Source organism: Gossypium hirsutum, chromosome A06 (assembly GCF_007990345.1).
Source record: "Gossypium hirsutum isolate 1008001.06 chromosome A06, Gossypium_hirsutum_v2.1, whole genome shotgun sequence".
Lineage (NCBI taxonomy): Eukaryota > Viridiplantae > Streptophyta > Magnoliopsida > Malvales > Malvaceae > Gossypium > Gossypium hirsutum.
In genome coordinates, this window is record NC_053429.1 from 112,964,048 (window position 1) to 112,984,782 (window position 20,735).

The 20,735-nt window shown below is 32.7% G+C and overlaps 1 non-coding gene across 1 annotated transcript; it reads right to left on the minus strand.

Moving 5' to 3' along the window:
* Window positions 1–11,390: 11,390 nt before the first annotated feature.
* Window positions 11,391–11,497, minus strand: LOC121231102 (small nucleolar RNA R71). The gene has a single exon (XR_005929170.1). It is a non-coding gene; the product is annotated as a small nucleolar RNA R71 (small nucleolar RNA).
* Window positions 11,498–20,735: the final 9,238 nt, after the last annotated feature.

Genomic DNA, 20,735 nt, shown 5'->3' on the forward strand with positions numbered 1-20,735 from the left:
ACCCTTATGGTTGCAGGTTCAGACATTTTACAACGGTGTGAACTCCTCAACAAGGTAACTTATCGACGCAGCCGCTGGTGGAACTTTGAACAACAAATGGTTCCACTTTAGTTTTTCCAATTTATATTAAGTAATTTATATTTTCAGCCATTTCTTTACGAGTAATCATGTTACTTTATATTTCCTAAAGAGTTATTAATTCTATTGCAGTTATGAAAAGCTCCAAAGCTCACTATTACTTAGGAATTTGTAACTCCACTGAAAAGGTCATCCACGACTGCCATGCCCTGCTCGACCATGACCATAGCTACTTCCAGATATAATATTCTTTTGGCGCAAGCTTGTGGACTAACAATCTTTACCTCCACCAGAGTATCCTCCTCCAATCTCACCCTTGCCTTAGCCGATTACTTTCCATGACTCCAATTCAAGGATTCCATCTAATATTCAGGAAGTTTCACTTCTCTCCCTATCTTATGATCTTATATCTATATTTTTCAGTAAATCTATCTTTGTACATTGAGGACAATGTACATCTTAAATGTGGGGGGTTATTTATATCATTATTAGAAAAATCCTTGAATTTTATCTTATTCTCACGTGACTCACTTATATCACTATTAGAATGAATTTTGTTTAATTTATGATTTTTATTGATATGTCTTGAATTAAAACATAGGCATTTATGCATTGATTATTTAAACTTTAAGTAATTAGAGAATCAAGCATGATAAGTTGATTTTTGAAAATTAAAAAAATTACTAGGTTATTTCCCCAAGTTTAGGTATTATCATGAAGTTGAAATTTACAGGATTAACATCAAAAAGCCATAATTTTTGTGAGATCTTGAGCCTTTAGAGCATATATTAATTCTTTCATGCTCACTTTTATTGTTGCTATGAGCGTGTCAATATTGATTTGTTATTCTAGAACTTGCTTCGATTATGCATGTCAAGACCACACCATTGATTTGATATGTCGAGATGATAAAGACACTTAGGCTTAATCCACTCACTCCATAAAAGTCTACCTTTATAATTAACCCTTAGTGTTCCCCCTTGAGCCTAACAAGCCATTCATTGATTTACCCTCAATATTAACCCATAACCCATTATTGTTGAAATCCCCTCAATTAATTTGATCCCTATTTTTGTCAAGATTTGATTTGAATAAATTGCTTAGCTATGTTTTATGTCTAATAGTTAGCAAAGTTCTATGTTACTTTGATTTGTTCTTAAAAAAAAGTTGTTGTAATTGAGATTTGTCGTCTAGCATACTACGAAATTATGTAAGGCTTGAATTAAAACAATTCTAGGATCATCTAATTAGGAATGTAATTTGTCAGTTTTAGTATTTTTCTAGTTAGGTAAATTTTCAATTCAATCTCGATTCTAACCTTCTCTTTCAGCTTGTGACCACACCCCCTAACCAAAGCTAAGTTACAACCCTCTAAAAGACCTTTTGATTGATGTATCATCTTAAGAAATAGTGGTGGAGATTTGATTTTCACGCAAGCCTATGGTAATAACTTTTCATATTGACTGTTGAGTGCTAAATTTGTTGTCCTTAAACACCTGAGTGATTTGAGTGAATCTATAGTGAGGATGTTAACTTCTGTAATATTTTGAATCAAAGACGATTACCTAGATTAAGAGAGATACCTATGTTTTCGTGATAAAATGCTAAACTTGGAATGTTTGAAACTTTAATGTTCTTCTAGTTGAATTCTCAATGTATGATTACTTGTGGATTATTTTGAGATATTATTGATAGGAATTATAAGTTGAGAAAAATGAATTCTTAATTGTGAATTGAGGATTTTGCTTGAGGACAAGCAAACGCTTAAGTGTGGGGGTATTTGATAAGTCATAATTTATACATATTTTTATCCCATGCTTAGCGTACTTTTTGGATGAATTGTCATTAGATTTGTGGAATTTGATGCTTCTAATTGTTTAAATTCAAGTTTTATACTTAGATGAGCATAGAAGAGTAAAAAGAGCGAGAAACGAGCCAAAAACGGAGAAAATAGGTCAACGTGGGAAATCAGCACGGCCTGGCCTTCCTTACACGGGTAGACCACATGACCGTGTCTATTTAGCAGATTCTAACACGGCCTAAGCCACCTCACACGGTATACCACACACCTGTGCCTATCTAACAGGCTTTAACACGGTTTGAAGTACTTGCACACCGGCGTGTCACACGGGCGTGTCCCTATCAAGTCCAAGTCTAGTTCTATTCAGAAAAGGGAACTTTTAAAGGTGTGAAAGCATTCTAAAGCCTATATTAACACCCTAGGAGAGGAGGAAAAGGATACACATATTAGGAAGCAAGGAATTACTCGAAGAAAACCGATTGATCCATCTTAGAAGTTGGATTCTCCTTCAAGACTAAAGATCTCCTTTCAATTTCCTTCAGGGGTTTTTGGGTTTTCTTTATGTTTTGTTATCATTATTCTTTTGAGATGTTTTCTTTTACACATATGAACTAAAATCCCTAAATACCTAAGGAGAATGAAACCTAAGACGGATCTTGTTACTATTTTCTGAATTGTATGATAAATACTTGATTTGTTCTTAATTATGTGTTCTTAATTCTTACTTTAATATTCCAGGATACTGATTCAAGTATTGATGTGCTTATTCTGAGGTGAAAAAGTCCCTGTCTAAGAGTAGATCTGGCATAATTAAGCGGAGTTGATTGCACCCCTAGACATAGGGCGACGAAAATCTGCCGGATTAGGGTCAAACCTAATAAAGGAATCCATAGATCGAGTTAATGCAACACTAGGGGTTTTAATTAGAAAGAGATTTCAATTAATCAACCTAGGGTTAGACGTTGTTAGTCTCAAAAGAGCTAATAATATAACTTAGGGATTTCTACGGATCGAGTCAAGTGAATAAATCGTCTGATTCAGAGTCAAATAACAAGTGAAGTCTAGGTGGATTTTTCCCTTGGGTATTGCCCAAACCAAATAGTTTTCCCAAAAGTATTTCCCCAATTTACTTTCTGTGCATTCTTAATTTAGTTAATTAGTTAGATAAAACAAATCCTATTTTTTTAGGCTAGATAATAAAAAGAAGGTTAATATTTGTACTTTTAGTTCCTGTGGGTTCGACATCCTGGTCTTGCTATAAGCTATACTACTGTTCGATAGGTGCGCTTGCCTTTATCATGATAATAGTTAGTTCTCAAGTACAATCAATCATAAATATAAAACTTATCACGCATATCAGCTTTATCTAAACTAATTAACTAAACTAAGAATGCACAGGAGTAAATTGGGGAAATACTTTTTGAGAAAACTGATTAATTTAGACAATACCCAAGGAAGAGTCCACTTAGCCTTCACTTGTTATTTGACTCTGAATTAGACGATTTATGCACTTGACTCAATCTGTAGAAATCCCTAATTTATATTATTATCTCTCTCGAGACTAAACACGTCTAACCCTAGGTTTATTAATTAAAATCTCTTTCTAATTAAAACCCCTAGTGTTGCATTAACTCGATCTATGGATTCCCTTATTAGGTTTGACCCTAATCCAGCAGATTATATTGCCCTGCGTCTAAGGGTGTAATCAACTCTGCTTAATTATGCTAGATCTACTCTTAGACAGGGACTTGTGTTCCTTTGAATAAGCACATCAATACTTGAATCAATATCCTGGAATATTAAAGCAAAAATTAAGAACACATAATTAAGAACAAATCAAATATTTATCATATAATTCAGAAAATAATGACAAGATCCGTCTTAGGTTTTATCCCCCTCTGGTATTTAGGGTATTTAGTTCATATTTGTAAAATAAAACATCTCAAAAGAATAATGATAACAAAATATAAAGAAAGCCCAAAAACCCCTGAAGGAAACTGAAGAGAGATCTTCAGTCTTGAATGAGTATCCGGCTTCTGAGATGGATCAATTAGCTTTCTTTGAGTAATTCCTTGCCTCTTACTCCTTGTGTGTGTTCTCGTCCTCTCTTAGGGTGTTAATATATGCTTTAGAATGCTTCCCAACCCTCAAAAGTTCCCTTTTTCCAAATAAAACTAGTCTTGGGCTCGACAAGGACACGGCCATGTGCCACACCCATGTGCAAGTGCTTCAAACCGTGTTAAAGCCTGTTAGATAGGCATGGGCGTGTGATATACCCGTGTGAGGTGGCTTAGGCCGTGTTAGAATCTGCTAAATAGACACGGGTGTGTGGTCTACCCGTGTAAAGAAGTTCAGGCCGTGTTGATTTCCCACGTTGACCCATTTTCTCCGTTTTTGGCCCATTTCTCACTCTTTTTACTCTCCTATGCTCATCTAAGTATAAAACATGAAATTAAAGGATTAGGAGAATCAAATTCCATAAATCTAATGATAATTCATCCAAAAATGCGCTAAGTATGGGATAAAAATATGTATAAATTACGACTTATCATTCATATAAGTTGTTAGGCGGATCCTACATGGTTTTAAGATAAGAATAGAGAAACTGGAATGTGCCAGGGCATGTGGCGAATTCGAAGTATAGGTTAAGTAGACTTGAAGAACAAATCTGGGTAAGGGTCATGTCTGGTAAATTGAATAATACTATATGTTTGTAATTATTAGAAGAAAAATAGTATTCTCTAGAAAGAATAAAATCATATAATTAAAGAATGTATCTTCTATCTATGTATGAAATCATTCATGGATTTTGAAGAAATGATGACTTAGAGTATGTATATAAAAATAACATTATTTTGTCTGTGTGGGCCTTTCGAATGGGTATGGTTAAGGAATCACAAAAGTGTGGAGTGAAGAACATGAATATTGTATTAAAGATGCGAAAAGTAAGACATGCTTTCAGAGTTAGGGGTGACATCTATGATGCGAAGAATGACATTCTAGGAAGGTATTTGCTAGAGACAAGTTGAGAAACAAAGAACAATGAGATGCTATCTGAATTGCCAGATGCGAAATACAAAAAAATGATTCAGGTAAATGGATGTTTATCTCACTAAGTTCTCATGAACTTAACTATTATGCATACAGAGTGAGTTAGTACCTAATCTCAAATACAACTCATTATTATTTAATAATATAATAAATAGTAAACTTAAATATCTCAGATTTTTTAGGATTAACCACCTCTAGAGGTGTGCATGGGCCGGGCTACCCGGCCCGACCAGAAGGCCCGCCCAAAAAATGGGAGGGTTCGAGTAAAAATATAGGCCCGAAATATAGGTTTGGGCAAAAAAAACGAGGCCCGTTTAGAAAACGGGCCGGGCTCTGGCAAAACTTTTTTGGCCCGGGCCCGACCCAGTCTGACCCGAATTATATACTAAATATATATATATTTTTTATTTTTAATCATATTTACATTTTATTTTCAATTTTAATATAATCACTTTTTATTATATTTTCAATTTGTGTATTGTTTTAAGAATTGTTTTAGTATAATTTTTTATTTGTTTCTTGTTTTAATATTTGTTTTAAATGTATTTGATTTATTATATTTTAAAACTTTTTTATTTAATGAAATAAGCTAAAAAAAATTAATATGGGCCGGGCTGGGCTAGGCTCGGGCTTAATAATTTTATTTCGGGCCGAGCTTAGACAAACTTTTAGGCCCATATTTTGGGTCGGGCTGGGCCTGGGCCTAGAAAACGGGCCTAAAATTTTGTCTGGGCTATGCCAGAACCCGGCCTGGCCCGGCCCATGCACACCTCTAACCGCCTCAACTTATGCTTTTCATTTAATTGTCCTTTTAATCCTTTTTACTTTCTTTGTATTATATTTGTTTATTAATTTGACAATAATATAATATATATTATAACAAATATCTATTACTTAAATAATAAGTAAATTAAATACATAAACATATATTACAAATGTACATATTTTAATTAACACACTTGTATTTTATCATCACCATACACTTGTTTTTATTTATTTTATTTCATAATATAATAATAATTAATAAATATCTTTAACTTATTATTTAAGAAAATATACAAATATATTACAAGTGTATTTTCATGTATTTTACACATGTTTATTATCATTACCATACATTTGTCACTATTTTAATTTATTTAATAATAATAATTTTAATATAAAGTCATAATAATATTTATATATAATATAATCTAAGAAAAATCTTAAATTTTTCTTCCCATTTGCCGCCTCACCTAATGAAATCGGCATAATTGCCTATTTAATCCCCTTTTATTTTATTTTAATCTATAGTTAAACTTTTACCCTTTATTCAATTTAGTCATTTTTTTTTCTAATTTCTCTTAATTGAGCTAAATTCACCTAATCAAAGCTTAATTAAACACATTACTAGCCTCATAAATATCTCTAATAATTATTTACGAATTCGGTTTATTAAGATGGAGGCTCGATAATGTACTTTTTTCAATGCCCCTGAATTTTGGGTCATTACAGGATGAGCGTATTCCAACGTTGTGTAAGTTAATGATAGTTCTTTGCCATATTACCATGTTAATTGGAAAATGATTACATCAAAGTAAAAATGTAGTTATGGTATGAGTTCATGCCAAAGGTATAGTGCACCTATATGTCTGAATTACTGTTCAAGTTATGATACAAGGTAATCTAGTTAGGAGTCAACTACATTGTATAATCGAGTATTTAAAATATTGGATTTTCATTTATTTCATTCGTAGATTCTGTAAGCCATTATGAAAGATGAGCTCAAAATTCAGGTGATACGTGTTGAGCTCTTGTAAGTGAAATTGGACTATCTATATATGTGTATGGGCTTAGAGATAGAGAGTTGTTTTTCTCCTTCCTTCTTTTAAAACGCTGCTATCTAATTCTTTCTGGAACCAAAAGCATTTCTCTCTCTTTTATGTTGGAAGCTGTAATTCTAGATCTCATCAGTAATTACTACAGGTCTAGGTAAGCAATATGATTTTGCATGTTCAACTTAAAAAGAGTAGTCTGTAAAGAATATTCGAGATTTAGAATGAAATTATGAAACTCTGCGTGGGGATTGTCAGTGTTTGAGATGCAAAAAATTATTTTTGAATGAGTCTTTGACGATGTTCCTATGTTTTATTAGCAGTGGTTGCTACAATTTCTTGATGGGTGTTGAGTCTATAGTTCAAGCTGTTGTATGTGGGTGTTAGGTGAGTTCAATTCTGACTCTTGCATGTATATTGTTCATATCAAGAAAATACTTGTAGGAAATTGTTATAACTATGAATCTAAAACTATGGAAAGTATAATATGTATATGGGTAGTGAATCTGACAAACTCAAGTATGCGATGATTAGTGTATAAGTACTGAAACGTAAAAGTATGGTTGTATATGTATTCTGGAATGTATGTCGTGGAATGTATGTTCTATTGGTTGTATATTAAAGAATGAAAATGTTGGGTTTAGATTTTCTCAGTGCATGAAGAGTTTGTAAAGTGGGTCTATGTCTAGTCACAGCGGTGGTGTTTAATGGAGTCTGTCAGGACAGAAAATACGAACTTTGATATGAAGCTCTAAAGGAAAAGTCCATGGCTATGGCAATATCTGAAAAAGGAATTAAGGATGGCCTACGTTGCTGGGGGTTCTCTGAGTGTCCCGAAATGATGATTGGCAAACCTCACGCGATATGAGTTTAGGAAAATCCATATCGCAAACACGACAATCTTGAAATGTCTAGGTGGCATTTTGTAAGCCTTTTTGGTGAACTTTGAAAGAATAGCCATTGTGGTGAACTTTGAAAGAATAGCCTTTGTGGCGAACTTTGAAAGAATAGCCTTCACAGCGAACTCTGAAAGAATAGCTTTTGAGGCGAACTTTGAGTGAACTACCATTGTGGCATACCCTGATTTGAACGCTCTATCGCATGTTCTATATGAATATTTAAATTACAAAGTAAACATAGTATGGTATAAGAGATCTATTAGTTACATGGTAAGTACTATATAAGGATAGGATTTGACTAAAGTTAGTGAATTGAAAAGATATAGAGAAGAAATGAGATAATATTGAAAAGATGATTTTGATTAAAGGTTTTGTATCTATATGCTTGAAGATTATATCCGCCAACTGTGTATGTGCTCCTTCATGATAGGTGATTGTGCATTGGTACTGGTTGAGTATGTATATGTAATGATATTTTGAGTTGTATGGATCTTTGAAGAGGAAATTAGTTAAGATATAAGAATTTTCAAATTGAAGGATATAAGTAAAGAATCAAAGTCATTGATAGGAAACAAATAAATTCATAGTAAGTATGGTTAGTAGTGTGTTTAAAGGATAAAAAATAGAGGAAGTATTCACCAGAAGTAAAGTTAAAAGTTGAGAACGACTTGTGCAAGTATCACTAAGGTAAATGGTGTTTTTCTCACTAGGTTCTTATGAACTTATCCCTGTATGTTATATTTCAGGTTGGATGATGTAAGCTGCGCTAGAAGGGACGATGTTGGGACTACGCTAATGGAGTGGCATATCTGGTTATTACGCATACAAAGCATGTTTATTGGCGTTTAAGACTCAATAGTACTATGTAGAAGTCAAGACTTAAGATAAATGTAATAAGTTATGATATTAGATGATAATTTTTGTAATTAAATTACTCTACTTATCTTTGTATATGTCATTGTTTATGTGATCAATAGAAATTGCAAATAATTATGGTATGTAATGATAGTCTAAATTTGTGTCTGTATTTGTGGGGTAACACCCAAGACTCGAATCTGACGAATCGAATTGAGTTGAGGGTGTTACAATTCGCAATACTCCATCCCTTGGGAAAAGCTTTGATCCGACATAAAATTTTTTAAGTGTGTTGAATACACCAAAAGGATCGTCCATGGATGATGAACATGTCAGTTTGGGTGAGGAGGATATGGACCGCAACTATCAACCCCGACACCAACGGAGGGCACCACAATGTTACACCCCCCAAACAACTCCAGGTTCCCAACATTTTTTATACTTGTAAATTTGATAATTTGTACAATATTTGTAATTATGAAATTTTATATATTCTAATAAGAAATTTATAATAAATTTATACTTCCACAATCATGCAATTTCTCTTTATTTTTCAAAACATTGAACCTCAAAATTGTATCAATACATTGGTATAAATGCAATCGATACATAGGATTATTTTCTCAACTTTTTAAAACATTGAAGCCTAAATTGGTATTGATTTTTTTTTCTCTTTATGATTTTTTTTTCTCATTTTTTCAAAATATCGAAGTCAAAATTGGTATCTCATCTGTCGCAATTCGTTGTAGCAAATTAAACTAGTTTCATACTTAGAAGAGGTGAAATATGAGAATTTTATTATATTTTATTTAGTTTTTCTATTTTAGTTTTAATTTATTAAAAAGTGTGATTTGAGCCGATTTTATGATCTTAGGGGCCGAAGTAGGCCTAAAGGAAGACTAATGTATTTGGTGAGTGTGCAAGACACCATTCGAGGGCATGAGAACTCGAGGCTGGTAGCCATGTTGGAACACAAAAGTTCAACATCACAACATAGTGAGTAGAATGCCAAAATAGGCAGTTGAGCCTGAGTCAAGCAAATTGCGTTCAATGTCACAACATAGGCAGTGGATGTTGCGACATCAGCCCTGTACATGAAGCATTAACAATCTGAGAGTGTTTGGGTCCACACAATGTATTTTAACATAAAAATGTCAGTCAAACTAGGGCTAAGGATGATGGCCAACCCTAATATTATATATAGGCTCATTAAACTCTTGAAAGATCATCTCTTCTGTAACTCAGAATTTTCCTTTCAGTTTAGTTTTAAGTTTTAGTATTCTTTTGTACTTAGGATTTATTTTCAGTTTATGTTTCATTATTGTTCTTCGAAGAATCTGACTTGTGGATACAAAGAAACTCTTTGTGGAATTATGCTCTTCATTCAAATACAATTCAGGATTCTTCTTAAACTTTTACTCTTGATTCGTTCTTTATGTTTATTTTCTTCATCAAACTTATATTGTTTATGGGATCCATGAGGAACTAATCCTATTATGGGGAATTAGCGAGCGGACTCATTAATTTTGATGTAGGGTTTCTTATTGGATCAGTTATTTGGGATAGGTAGACCTTAAACCCTTGGCCTGGCAACCCTAGAAAGTCATCTAGGTGGGAATTAACCTAAAATTGACATTGCCTATTCGTGCAGCCTTTACCCTGATACAGTCTGGATTGTGAGGTTAAGAGATAGGTAGTTCTTGTCAACTCATTAGTTTAGTAGAAGATTGAGAGATCCTGTTAGATTAACGACCAGTTGCTTGAGTAGAACCCAAAATAGGAATTAGTTATGACTACCGAAGCGAGCTAATCACTCATGTTTAGATTTGATTGAGTTAGCATATCAGTTCTTCAGTTTTATTATGTTTTGCATGTTTATTTAGTTTTTTTTATAAAACCAATTCTTTTTCCTTTATGTTTCATTGTACTATAATTTATTTAAATTACTAATTAAATCTATTTATAGTTAAGTTAATATTAATTTAGTACTCGCCTCCCTTGGGTAGGATCCTCGGAATACTTACCAACTCCATTGTAAAACTATATTACAACCTGACCCGTGTACTTGCGGACACTGCCTTGATTCCTTATATTTTGTAGCAGTATTCATACTCTTGACGTTGATACGTTAGGAGGTAGTCAAGTTATTGGCGCATTTGCCGGGGAGGCAACGCTACTAAATTAATTTTAATTTTTGTGTCTTATAGAATAATTAATAAATTTTTAAATTATAAATATGATTTTTATTTAATTTTTTCTAAGGTTTTTATTTTCTTTGTGGTTTCAGTGTATGACTCAAAGTAGGGGCATACCTATAGAGTCACCCGTTAATCCAAAAAGACTAATTCATAAGAACCGTCAACAGTAGCAGAAGTAACAACATATGCAAAATAAACCACCTGCGGCAGGCAATCTATCACAAGAAAACCTGTTGTTCATCGAACCTGATGAAGCTAACATACAAGATCTACCACCACCACCACCACCACCAAAACTACCATTAAACCCACTGATGGCTCGAGAAGATCAAACTTTGAGAGATTATGCGTTAACTAATCTGGATATGGTACAAGGTAGTATTGCTAGGCCAGTCATTATGACAAATAATTTCAAGATAAATTGGTCATGATCTAGATGATCCAAAATAATCTGCAATTTAGAGGAACCTTGATGGAGTACCCAAACCAACACTTAAAACATTTTCTCCAACTTTGTGAGACATTTCAATTCAATGGGGTCATCAATGACGCTATTCATTTTTTACTGTTCCTCTTCTCCGTAATCGATAACTCTTTTTCTTGGTTAGACTCGCAGACACTAGGATCTATCACGACATGGAATGAACTTGTGGAGAAGTTTTGACACAAGTTCTTTTCTATCATCAAAATGATCCAACTAATGAGGGAGATAGCTACATTCAAGCAATTGAAAGGAGAAAGCTTTCATGAAGCTTGAGAACATTTTAAGATGTTGATCCAAAGATTTCCACATCATGATTTACTTGAATGGTTAACGTTGCAAATGTTTTATAACGAGTTGGATGCACACTGTAACGCCCTAAACCTGACCTAGACACTATGGCTAAATCTTGAAGATAACATTGGCCATGTTAATGGCACAGAAAATCATTTAACTATTTTCTAATGGTCGTCTTTAATTTTAAAACCTCATCTTGATTTGCTTTAAAAGATGCCATATACTATCTATAATTTTTCTTTTGAAAGAGTTCGTCGAAATCGTCTATCTTTTAGAAAAATTCAAGTATTGATAGTTTTCAGAAAACATAGCTTTTCAATTTAAAACATCGTAGCGGACAATTTATATATTTAAAAACTTGTTCATCATTTAGAAAATATAGGTATAATATAACTTGTAAACCATTTGTTTCGTGAGCAAGTGGTGTTGAGTTTTGAAAACAGAATATCGAGTTTGAAAACACTATCGTTGAGTTGGATTAATCATATTGTGAAAAATTCATCATTTAATTGTTATTTGATAAAAACCTTTTAAGTACCAGTTTAAAAACATTCTTCATGCAAAACCATCCAAAAACCATAATAAATCCAAAGTCCAAAAAAAAGTCCAAGTTCACAACCAAAGTCCAAAGCAATTAAACACATTCTAAAATAAGGAATACAAAAATATAGTTTTTTGAAAAAGACCAAGAACACCTCCGTTGCCAAGCCCATCTAACCTCGACTATTATATGAAAATTCAGAATAAATAGGGTTGAGCTTTAAAAACGCCAGTGTGGGTTACAAATCATAATAATAGAATTTAACACATAACAGCAACAATGTAAGCAGATCATAAACATAAAGAACATTCAATCGCAAAATCAAATTTATCAGAATGCATAGTGACGATGTCAATGTAATACTTTTTTTCAGAAATCAATGCAAATTTGTAGAAAATAGAACATACCCATATCTGCTACACACCATAATGAGTTCCCTACAACTTGTCCATCCAAAAACACACCAATACTATGGACAATCCACTAGATAATGCAGTCGAGCTTCCAAAAACAAAATATTGTGGTTGAGCCACCAGATGATGCAGACATACTTCCAAATACAGAATATTGTAGGTATACCTCTAGTTAAATCATCCTGGGTTTCCCAGCAACGATGACTGGCCACCCTGGGTTAGCCGGCAACGATGGCTTACTCATATCAATATATAGTTAAACTGCTAGATGCTTCCTCCATACACATTATCCCAACCTAATGCATGTGATATGGCATACAAAACAAATTTTATAGTGGGCATGTTTTACATGCGAACTAGATTTATTTTCGGTTTAATACATTGGCATTCTTAACATGCGAATCAGAATCAGAAATAATGGCATTCTTAACATGCAAATGAAAATAAAAAATAATGGCATGCTTAACATACGAGTCAAAATCAATTGAATAGCAGCTTAACATGCGAATCAGAATATTAACATGTTTAGCATGTGAATTAGAACATCAATAATTCAATATCATGTTTATTGTACATACATGTTCAAATCACCATATATCAAATATCGAATATTATTAACAGAAATCACACAATCCCATATTTCATCAAAAACTTGAAGTTTTAGAACACTTACTTGAAATCCTCCTTTAATGGTTTTTTTCTATTCCGTACGAATAATTTATGTAATTGCCAAATAACACTTCTTAGATACTTAATTAAACAATAAGAAAATATTTCTCAAATACAGATATTTTATGGCGATTAAATAATATTAATTATTTTTATCAAATAAATCCCCACACCTTTGCAAATCTGATCGCAAAGATTCTGATGCAACTTCTAACAAAGGATATCACTACTTGAACCTTTATGGATTAACCATTCATATGTATTAGAACGAGTTACTGGAATAAATAATCCTTCAATATTATTTTATGAAGAAATACTTACGTAATAGATCGCCTAATCGCACTCTAATACAAGTCGTGTAGGGATTCTGGAACTTGAATAGCACTTCAATAAAATTGTTAAACCGAATTAATTCGTCTTGTCTTAATCGAATATGTATATATAATATACACAAGAGTGAATCAAGAATAGATCTGAATGGGTTACTAGAATTAATTCATGTTGTCTTAATTAAATATATATGTATAATAGACACAATGCCATATATTGTTTGTAATTTTCCTTTCGAAATAGTTCATCAAAATCATCTATCTTTTAGAAAAATTTAAGTATTGATAGTTTTTTGAAAACGCAATTTTTTCAATTTAAAACATCGTAGCGGAAAATTTATACATTTAAAAACTTGTTCATCATTTTGAAAAGGCAAGTATAATATAACTTGTAAACATTAGTTTCGTGAGCAAGTGGTGTTGAGTTTTGAAAACAAAATATTGAGTTTGAAAACACTATCGTTGAGTTGGATTAATAATATTGTGAAAAAATCATCATTTAATTATTATTTGATAAAAAAAATCTTAAGTACTAGTTTAAAAACATTCGTCATGCAAAACCATCCAAAAACCACATTAAATCCAAAGCCCAAAAAAAAGTCAAAGTTCAAAAAAAAAAATTCCAAAGCAATTAAACACATTACAAAATAATGAATAAAAAATATAGCTTTCTGAAAAATGGCTGAGAGCACCTTTGTAGCCAAGCCCATCCTAACCTCGATTATTATTTTAAAAATCAAAATAAATAGAGGTGGGCTTTAAATAGCCCAGTCTGGGTTACAAATCATAATAACAAAATTTAACACATAACATCAACAGTGTAAGCAGATCATAAACATAAAGAACATTCAATCGCAAAATTACATTATCAAAATGCATAGTGACGGTGTCAATGTAACATTTTTTTAGAAATAAACATAGATTTTCAGAAAACAGATCCTATCCATCTCCGCTACACACCGCAATGAGTTCTCCAGAACTCGTCCATCTAATAAAACACCAATATTGTGGACAATCCACCAGATAGTGTAGTCAAGTTGCCAGAAACAAAATATTGTGGTCGAGTCACCAGAGAATGTAGATATACTGCCAAATACAGAATGTTGTAGGTATACTACTAGTTAAGTCATCTCGGGTTTAACATATTAGGCATGTTTTACATGCGAATCAAATTTATTTTCGATTTAACAGAGTAACATAATTAACAAGCGAATCAAAATTAGAAATAATGGCATGTTTCACATGTGAATCAAAATAAAAAAAATGGCATGCTTAACATGCGAGTCAAAATCAGCTTAATAGCATGCTTAAGATGCGAATCAGAATATCAAAATATTAACATGTTTAACGTATAAGTTAGAAAATCAATAATTCAATATCACGTTTATCGTCCATACATATTCAAATCCGCATATATCACATATCATGAGTGAAAGGAAACCACACATCAACATTTTTAATAGAACACTTACTTGAAATCATCCTTTAACAATTTTTTTTTCTAATCCATACAAATAATTTATGTAATCACCAAATAACACTTCTCAGGTACTTAATTAAACAATAAGAAAATATTTCTCAAATATAAATATTTTATGTCGATTAAATAATATTAATTATTTTTATCAAATAAATCCCCACACATTTGCAAATCTAATTGCAAGGATTCTGATCCAACTTCTAACAAAGGAGATCGTTGCTTGAACCTTTATGGATTAACCATTCATACGTATTAGAATGAGTTACTCAAATAAATAATCCTTCAAGATTATTTTATGGAGAAGTACTTACGTAATCGATAGCCCAATCGCACTTTAACACAAGCGGTTTATGGATTCTAAGACTTGAATAACACTTCAATAAAATCATTAAACCGAATTAATCCATGTTATTTTAATTGAATATGTATGTATAAAATATACAAGAGTGAATCAAGAACAGAGGATTGACTATGCTTGCATAGTAATGGAAGAAAGAGGGCTCAACAACTTCCCACGATATGTTGATTAGAGAGGAGGATTTAACACTATTAGAAAATAATATGATGTGAAATAAAAGTTAGAAAATAGAATGGGAGGTAACCCTTTAATGAATAAAAATTAGAATTGATGGATTACAGAGATGAATTTTGAAAAGAGGAGGAGAAAAGAAGAAAATTGAGAAATTTTGGCTGCTGGTTGACGACGACAGCGACGATAGTAGCAGAGGAGAGGTTGTGGTGAGGTGAAGGTGCGGTGACCTTATGTAGTGGTGGAGTAGAGGAGAAATGAGAAGAAATGATGATTTAGGTGGTGAAATGGAAGAAAAAAAATGAAAAGGGGGAGGAGCAAGGTGGTGGACAGCAAAGAGAGGGGAAGAAAGATAAATGAAAAAAAAAAGACTCCACAAGAGGTATGGTCTGGTAATCCTACAAATTATTCTGATTTAAAGATCTTTGGGTGTCCTGCGTATGCTCATGTTGATAATGGAAAATTGGAACCGAAATCCATTAAATGTTTTTTTCTTGATTATAAAGCTGGTGTAAAAGGGTATAAGTTATGGTGTCCTGAAAATAGAAAAGTTGTGATTAGCAGAGATGTTGTTTTTGATGAAACTACTATGCTACCTAACTTATCTCTTAAAGACTTTTCCAATAAAGAAAATCAAAAGCAGGTGAGCATCAGATTAATACAGAGTCAACTCCTCAAGCCAGTACAAAAATTGAGAATAGAGTTGCTTCTTCACCGCAATACTCTATCGCCAAAAATAGAACTAGAAGAGAAATTAAACCTCCAAAGAAGGATGTCGAGGCTGGTCTAGCTGCTTATACTTTAAATGTGGCTGAAGATATAGATGCGAATCAAGAGCCATCTAATTATTCTGAGGCGGTTAGCTGTGAAGACTCAGAAAAGTGGATGTTTGCTATACAAGAGAAGATGGAATCACTCCACAAAAACAGAACATGGGATCTTGTAAATCTTCCTAAAGGTAAGAAGGTTGTTCATTGTAAATGGGTGTTTAAAAAGAAAGAAGAGACTCTAGGAGTTGAAGAACCCAGATAGAAAGCAAGGCTTGTTGCAAAGGATTACAGTCAAATTCTAGGAGTGGACTTCATAGATGTGTTCTCCCCAGATGTTAAGCATAGTTCGATTCAAGCTTTGCTTGGTTTTGTGGCCATGCATGATTTGGAGCTTGAGCAATTAGATGTAAAAACTACATTTTTGCATGGAGAACTTGAGGAGGATATTTACATGCAACAACTAGAGGGTTTTACAGTCTCAGAAAAAGAGGACTATGTTTGCTTGCTGAAAAAGTCCCTTTACGGTTTGAAACAGTCACCAAGACAGTGGTACAAGAGGTTTGATTCCTTTATGACTACTCATGATTTCAAAGGAAGTAGTTTTGACAGTTGTGTTTAGTTTAAGAAAAACAGTGATGGTTCTTTTGTGTATCTACTTCTTTATATTGATGACATGTTGATAGCATTAAAAGATAAAAGGAGATATAAGAAAGGTCAAAACCCAACTAAGTGAAGAATTTGAGATGAAAGATTTAGGACCAGCAAAGAAGATACTTGGTATGGAGATTCTCAGAGATAGAAAAGCAAGTAAATTGTACCTAAGTCAAAAGGGGTACATTGAGAAAGTTCTTTGCAGGTTCAATATGCAAAGTGTTAAGCCTGTTAGTACTCCTTTAGCAGCCCATTTCAGACTTTCATCGGCTTTGTCTCCACAATCAGATGATGAGATTGAGTACATGTCACATGTTCCATACTCTAGTGCAGTGGGATCTCTCATGTATGCTATAGTTTTTTCACGTTCAGATTTATCATATGTAGTTAGTGCAGTTAGCAAATATATGGCGAATCCCGGTAAAGAACCTTGGAAAGTAGTTTAGTGGATTTTAAGATATTTACGAGGTACTACTGATGTTTGCTTACAGTTTGGAAGAACTAGAGATGGAGTACTTGGGTATGTTGATGCTGATTTTGCTGGAGACGTTGATAGAAGAAGATCTCTCACAAGTTATGTCTTTGCAATCGGAGGTTGTGCAATTAGTTGGAAAGCCACTTTGCAAACTACTTTCGCTTTGTCTACCACTGAAGCTGAGTACATGGCGATTACTGAGGCTTGTAAAGAAGCTATTTGGTTGAAGGGACTCTTTAATGAACTCAATGAAAACCTTCAAATCAGCACAGTATTTTGTGACAGTCAGAGTGCCATCTTTCTTACAAAAGATCAAATGTTTCATGAGAGAACAAAACACATTGATGTTCGGTATCATTTTGTTCGTGATATTATTGCTCGTGGTGATATTGTTGTAAGCAAAATTAGTACTCATGAAAATCCTGCAGATATGATGACTAAGTCACTTCCTATAACCAAGTTTGAGCATTGCTTAGACTTGGTTGGTGTTCATTGTTGAAGTTAAACCATTAAGGGGTTTTATGGAAGAGGTGGAGACCTTGTTCGTTGAGAGTTCGCGATGAAGAACTTGTTCATTGAGAATTCGTGTCAAGGTAGAGATTGTTAGAATTAAGTGACCTGAATCCTTATTTAAATAAAATACAGTGGTAAAATAAAATACAAGAAGAATCCATATAGAATTACACTTCTTTTATTTTATTTTAGAATAAGGTTTTTTAAACCTTATTAAATTCCATCTATTTGATATTGATTAGAATAAGGTGTTAATGGCTTTACAAGCCTATAAATAGACATAGTCTATTTCTCTTGAAATTATTCGAATTCGACATAGTGAATTTTCTTCTCCGCTGCCCGTGATTTTTTCCCAAAAAGGTTTCCACGTAAAAATCTGTATGTTTTTTATTTTATTTTTATTTTTTACAATTCAGAATATGGTCATAATAGGAAAGTTAGGCACTATCAAAATCTAATAAAAAAATTACAGTAACAAACAAATTCATGGAGAATAAAGTTGAATACTAACATTTAATTTTGCCTAGAAACCAAGTCGATAACTTATGCTAAAGGCCTATAACTCTCTCTAGGAATGTCATCATAAATGATTAAAGATTAAAAGGAAACTGAAATTTGATCCAACTGAAGTTTCTCACTATATTTACAAATTGTTTGATAAAGTTTACAACATACCTTTGAAGATTGAACTATATCAACCTGCCCCTGCAAAATCACAGTGATAGAAAATTGCAATTGAAATTCAGGCAACAGCTCGTATATGTAGACAAATGAATATGATTAATGAGTTTCACTTTCTGCACTCACAGTTTTGTCGTTGTTGGTGGTGGGGTTTTTGTTTTAATACATATTTAATATTGACAGGCTGTACAATCTTTTAGCAGAGGATAGACAGCTTATGGTCACGAATCCAGTTACAAGAACCAAGAGAGATAGGGAGTGGGCAGAATTGAACTCAAAATTTTGGAGAGGGGCCGAAACAAATATTTTTACCATTTATTGACTAAAATTTATCAAAAATTAAATGCCTACCAACCCCTTTGATGCTGACCTTAGACAGCTTTCATGAATCAGCTTTCCTCACCAATTAGTGATTAGTGAGAGTAAAAACAATATTGTCTCGTATCACAAGTCACAACCCTCTCAATCATACAACACTTGTATCCATTAAGGAAGTACATGGTAGTAGAAACATCTCACATTTAAAATAGCAAATGCAACGAATAACTAGCCAAAACGAGCTCGTACGAACACGATAAAAAATGGCTCTTTTATAAAAATAACTTTAAAAAATTAATTAATTACTTAAATAATTTATTTTTTTATAAAATACGAAAATAACCTAAATTCAAAAAAGTATTTAGAATTTCGAATTCTAAAAATATGTCTTGATTTATTTTCTTACATTTTCTTATACAAACATAGAATTTTTTTAGATCACTTCAGATTAATACATTATTTGTATATCCACTAAATTAAAAAAAGGGTTTTCTCTATTGGGTTGAAAATAGGGAGATATAGTAATTCAGAGAAATAATGATCCATAAAGTTACAAAATTGAAACTTAATGGATTAGTTTCGACAACCCAGTTAAAACCCTTAGATATATGTGCTCCGCGATCCGCTATAGTATAAATAGAAAAAAAATATTATTCTATTATTTAATTATTTATTATTATAAATTGAACAGTAGAAGTTGGTGGAGCCAAAATGTTTGGCGTCACCAACATGCCACGTCAACAATCTACATTAAAAAATTAATCTTTTAGTAGAGCCATGTAGAATAACTCCACTTATACACTGTAATTTTTAAAAGTATAATAAGAGACTTTAGCAATTTTACCTTTTTTTATGGAGGTAAATAAATTTGTGCCACCATATTTCAAAAATTTAGCTCCTAACATCCTATTTCCTTATTCAAACAGTTTAAGACTAATTTTTTATCTTTTATTTTTCCTTTCACGTCATATCATTTTAAGGCCAATTTTCTATTCTTTTTCCCTTTCAAGTCAGATTTTTTAAATTGTCTTATTACTTTTTTTTCTTTTTTTTAAGTTTATATTTATTTAATTTTTTAAGTTGTTTATTTGTCCTTTATTAATTTTATTTATTTGATTATTATTGATTTAAAAAAACTTGAAATGTATATTTGATATGTTTTATAATATTTTTTAAAAATTTTAAATATATATATTTGAAATTATTTTTTAAAATTTTAAATATTTGTAACACCCCTTACCTACTTCAGTTGTTGGAATAGGGTACGAGGCGTTACTAGACTCAAACGTATGCATACAAACATTTCCAGGTCATAAAATTTCGTTCAAATTTAAAACTTTTCAATTTTTATCTTAAAGTCCCTCATATGGGCCTATGAAGCCCAAAACATACATTGGAGGTGGTTAGGGACTAAACCGAGAACTTTTGAAACTTTTGAAACACTAAGAAAATTTTCATATTTTGGAGAGTCACACGCCTGTGTGGGCAGGCCGTGTGGTCACACACGCTCGTGTGGCTCAGGATATGCCCGCATCTTCCACCTGTGTAACTCTCTGTTTATGACGTCATCACCCATTTAGGGTCACACGACCATGTCACACGCCCGTGTGTTAGGCCGTGTGGATGATAGTTAGGCTATTAACCAAGCCTTTTTCCATCCAAAAAACACTTGCACACCCATACTAAGTTTATCAACACACAACATGACATTTTTAGGCATTCCAATAACCACACCATGGCATTCAAACACTATTTATAAATCACATTCAACATGCACAACCACACACACACTTAACTAATTATAACATGTAACTTACTCATCCATTCACATTTAGTATTTGCCACAAATAATTATCACATATTCCCTCATCCGACCCAAACAAGCATGCACA